Genomic DNA, 5139 nt, shown 5'->3' with positions numbered 1-5139 from the left:
GTTTGATTCTTTCTCTTCCGTGTCAGAGTTTTGTGATCGTCGGCCGACTGAAGGTGAAAGAGATGCGGCGTTAGTCTGAGCGCCAGCGGCTGACCTGTTTCCTGTGGTGCAGAAACAATCTGTTCACCATTTGCAGCAGTGGATCCGGAAGCCAGATTAAAGAGGTGCATTGAACATCTCCATTAGGATTCAACACGACCTCTCAGGATTAAATCTGACACCGCGGATGGAAAGATCCAGTTGTCCTCAATAAACAGGGCTCTGTTTTCTTTTTCCAGAAAAGCCTGGAAAGTGTTTTTCTCAAAGGCTGGGGGCAGATTAGTGGAGCTCAGCCGGTCCAACCTTCTGACACAGGCCTGCTTTCAGACGTGTCAAATCCTGTGTTTAGCCCTACATGATTTCCTTTTACAAGCGTTGGCATATTTGGGTTACATAAGCACGGATTTCTGCCCGTGCAGCTGTTAAAGTTCAGGACGGATTCCACAACCACTCCGGCTGAAAGCGTGAAGTCGGAGCAAAGCCTCAATGTTCAGTCAGGAAACTTTACTGCTCAGGAGCTGAGCTTTAGATTAAAAAAAAGCGATGTGACTAAAGACAAAAGGCAGTTTGTCACATCGGATGAGCAGGTGCTTATGATCTCCAGGTGATCTACTGGTCAGATCCCAGAGAGTCGGTGTAAAACCATAAAACCGGATCTTCACCATTCTAAATGGAAACGTCAGCAAATTAATGTTTTTTCTACCACATATCAGTGCTTCCAGGGTTCAGCCTGTGTCAAAGATGAGCGTTAAGATGCAAGTATGAAAAATATACTGTAAAGACTGTCATTATAAATTAAAATGTTGCATAAAAACTCCAGTAGATTGAACTGATGACTTTGATATGAAACTTCAAACGAAAAGGGTAGACCCGCATTGTCTGCCATGCAACAACGGTTGAAAGAGAAGGGCTTCCCGTTGCATAAATACTAACATTTCATATACAATAAGACTTCAGGGAAGTTCTGTTTTTTATAAACACATGTGACAGCCAGAGTAAAACAGGTTTATGACATACAAAAACACAATGAAGTGTCCAGTATCGCAAATAAATAAATCATAAATAGTTTGGGTTTTTGTTTTAAAGGCACAATTCAACTTTTGTTGAGTATCAGGGACTTTTATCTTCTTTTCTCCTGCTGCTTTTAGGAATAACTCGGATTCCAAAACACTTGAATCCTGCTGCAGATCCCCCCAGCTCAGGGATCTGCAGCCTGAGGCTCTGCAGCCACATTTAAGAAAATAAATAAAATATCAGCCCTAACTTTTGAACATACTTAGCATTATTTTAATTTAGATGAGTTAGGTTCATGCATTTATGGCTGAGGTGTTCCTAGAAGAGTAGAATTGACCGTAAAAATGATGGTAAATACTTATTTAGCGCTTTTCTACCTTCCTCGAAGGCCCAAAGTGCTTTACAGTCACACACACATTCACACGCTAGTGGCGGCTCCTCTGCCCAACACTGGCACCAATCTTCCACCAGAGGCAAGGTGGGGTTCAGTGACTTGCCCAAAGACACTGCGACACATTCCTGCAAGGCGGGAATCGAACCTGCAATCTTGCAATCAGAGGTCAACTGCTGATCCACAGCCACCCCATATCCAGAGGCCTCGTGTGCTCTAGCATTCCTAGCATGCACACATTTCGGATACCACCAAAACTTTAGTAAAAAGGTGGATTTTCTCTGGTGGCTCTATTTATGTTAGGAGTTTAAACATATTTTTCAGCTGTGCAACAACAGCCTCCTTCAAAAGTAAAAAAAAAACAATTTCACTTTTAGAGAAAATGCTAGTTTATCCATTTCTTTCTGTTTTTATTCATGCCAGAAAAAGAAAACTAGTTTGTTTATATTTTAAAAGTACAGGTGCAAAACAATAGCAACATTTTTGAAAAACGTTGTGACTCCTTTTCGATTTTGATGAGTGATGAACAGACCCAAAATGCCCTGCTCTGCAGTTCCCAAAGACCTGGATGACTTTTGAAACCCTTGATCTGGATTTTAGTGAAGATGACACAAACAGGCAGAGGAGCTGACTCACTGATCTGCTGACGGCTCATTCGTCGTTCTGCATGTTGCACAGGTCCACTCTAATAGAAAGCATTCAGTGTTTTCCCCTCTCAAATCATGGCAACGTGTCCCTGACAACGGTATCCCTAGCAACCGTATCACATCCAGCCACCCAGTGAGGTCTGGGCTGCTGGGCTACATAAACAGGAACCCGGGGGGCTTAGAGGGCTTAGAGGGAGAGCCATGAGGCAGAAAACACACATCCGTGCACGCTGAGCGCTCACCTGATGTCTGTGCCATCAACACGCATCCTGGTGACTGTTCGATTTCTGTGGAAGGAACAGGAAGAAAAGACGAGGCTTAAAGTGTTGGGGGCGTGTGGATCACCTGCTTTGAGATGGCTTTTAAATAGTTATTGTTCACAAATCATAATTTCTAAATCAGAAAAAATGTCAAATGAGTTTAAACTGATTGTTGGGAATTAAAGTACAAAATGTTCCAGTGAATGCACAAAGTGGTTTGCAACAAAAATACAATGCAACAATATATCAAGTATTTATGTACTAACCTCACTCATTCATGTTAGTAAAATGATTAAAACTGTAACTCGTGCAATATCTGAAGCCAATGTGCAATATTAACAATTCCCAGTGCAATATAATGCAATTTAGAATAGTTATGTAGCTTTGTACATATGTATATTTCCAGTTAAACTCAATTTTATTGTTCTTTAGAAGATTATCTATTTTATTGTTTAAGCAGCTGGAGAGCACCAGAAATTTCGTTGTCACAAGTTTCTTGTGTTACAATGACAATAAAGGCTTTCTGATTCTGATTCTGATTACCATAAGCTAAAACCTTCAGATTTTTCAGTTTTTCTGTTCTTTTGGTTCGTTAATTTATCCAACTTCAACATTGTGTGCTTTTTCAGGGAATGTAGTTTTAAACATGAACTGTTTTCTGTCTCCAGCTGGTTGTGAGCTCACAGTTGAGTGAGACACAAACACGTGGAAGCAGTAAGGCCACACCTCCTGTTGGCTTCATGTTGGAAATCTTACTGGCTGGTTATTTTTGTGAGTAAACACTGAGAACACTTTTTTTTTGCCACATTCTTTTTATTATATGTTCAATGCAATAAAAACGCAGAAACAGATTTTACATTTCACTCGATTCCGCCATTACAAAAATTGCAACTTTTATCAACAGTATTTAGGGAATGCTTTCTCTTATTCACAGTCTTAGTTTAACACCCCCCCCCCCCCCCAACCCACCCTAAGAACAAGAGTGCCTTTCCTTAGACATTGACAAAATTAAGAATATAAACTTAACAAACTTAAAATTAAGGAAATAAAAAAGTAAAAACAGAGGTCTGTTGTACCATTCAAAAATAACAATCAACATTCTATTCTAAAGGATCCGGATTCTTTACAAAACGTATGAAAGGTTGCCATATATTTTCAAATTCTTCTACTTTGTGTTTTAAAATAAATGTAATTCCTTCTAAAGGGACCCCTGACAGCCCCTTGTTGGAACCATTGGTTTATGCTTGGACTGTGAGTGTTTTTCCAGCCTTTGGCAATACACATTTTTGCATGAATCAAGCTGAGATTTATAAATGCCCTTTCAGCTTTGTTGTTGTTATGTATTTCTGGAAATATACCTAATAATTGGCTCCTGTGGGATCTGCTGAAAAGTATTTTTTTCTCTATTGTGACATTCACTTCTTCCCAAAATGTTTGTATACATTTGCATTCCCAAGTACAGTGGAGGTGTGTTCCTTTCATTTCCATACATTTGGGGCAAACATCTGGTATATTTTTATTATACATATTTAAATCTGCTGGTGTTACATATGTACGCATTAACTATTTGTATTGTGCTAATTTTAGTCTCAGGTTAATTGACATCTTTTGAGCTGCAGCACAAGCAGCCTCCCATTCCTCATTTGTAATTTGTTTTTGGAGATCTTCTTTCCAAGAATTTACTTTGTATTGTGAACTTTTGTTTGAATTTGACAAAAACAGATTATAAAACTCAGAAATGGCGCCTTTTTTGGAACTTTCTCTCACCGTAAATTTTTCTAAAATTGAACATGGTGGTTTATTCAGGGTCTTCTGTGTTTTTCATACAAAGTTTCTGACCTGGAGAAATGCATGAAACTGTTTTTAACTCAACTCATATTTAGTATTAAACTCTTCAAATGACATCATAACATCAGAATCTGGAAAATATAAGTCCATATTTTGCTGCCCATATTTTAAAGGTAGCATCCGCTCTACCTGGGGTGAAGAATTTGTTCCCCCAAATTGGGCTGTATTGTGATAATGGTTGAGTTTGCTTCATGTAATTTAGATCTCTGAACCATATGTGTATCATGTGTTTAAGAATTGGGTTCTTTGTCTCTTTGCGTAGCATTTTTGAGGTGTTTGAAATAAGAAATAATGGGAGGGGCAGCTTTAGATCATGGGATTCCATTTCATCCCAATGAGGTGTATTTTTGACTGTAAAATGAAACATTATAGATCTAATCTGTACAGCCCAGTGGTACCATTCAATGTTTGGACTTTTTAGTCCCCCTCTGTCAAAGGGAAGATATAGTAACGTCAGACGGAGTCTCGCTTTTTTGTTGTTCCATATGAACCTGGCGAAAAGTTTCTTTAGTTTTGAAAATAAGTCTAGAGGTGGTGGCAGAGGTATGTTTTAAAACAGATAAATTAGTTTGGGGAGTACACTCATCTTTAATACATTTATTCTTCTCGTAATTGATATTGGTAGTGTCATCCATTTCTCTATGGAGCCATTTATCTTTTCCATTAAAGGATCATAATTTGATTCTACTACTAGTTCTAGTCTTGGTCTGTTATTGATTCCTAAATATTAGAAATTTTAGACAACGTCAAATTGAATAGTTTCAGAAGTTGGATTTTTTTTCTTCTTTATTAAGTAATAAAATAGAGGATTTTGTTTGGTTCACCCTGTATCCAGAGACATCTCCAAATTTTCTGATTATTTCCATTAAAGAAAGAATTCACTTTTTTAATTGAGAGAGAAACACATTCACATCATCTGCGTATAGAGCTATTTTGTGTT

The sequence above is a fragment of the Oryzias latipes genome, chromosome 6 (genome assembly GCF_053564925.1).
Source record: "Oryzias latipes strain Hd-rR chromosome 6, Olatipes_Hd-rR_3.1".
Lineage (NCBI taxonomy): Eukaryota > Metazoa > Chordata > Actinopteri > Beloniformes > Adrianichthyidae > Oryzias > Oryzias latipes.
This window is presented reverse-complemented; position numbering follows the sequence as displayed.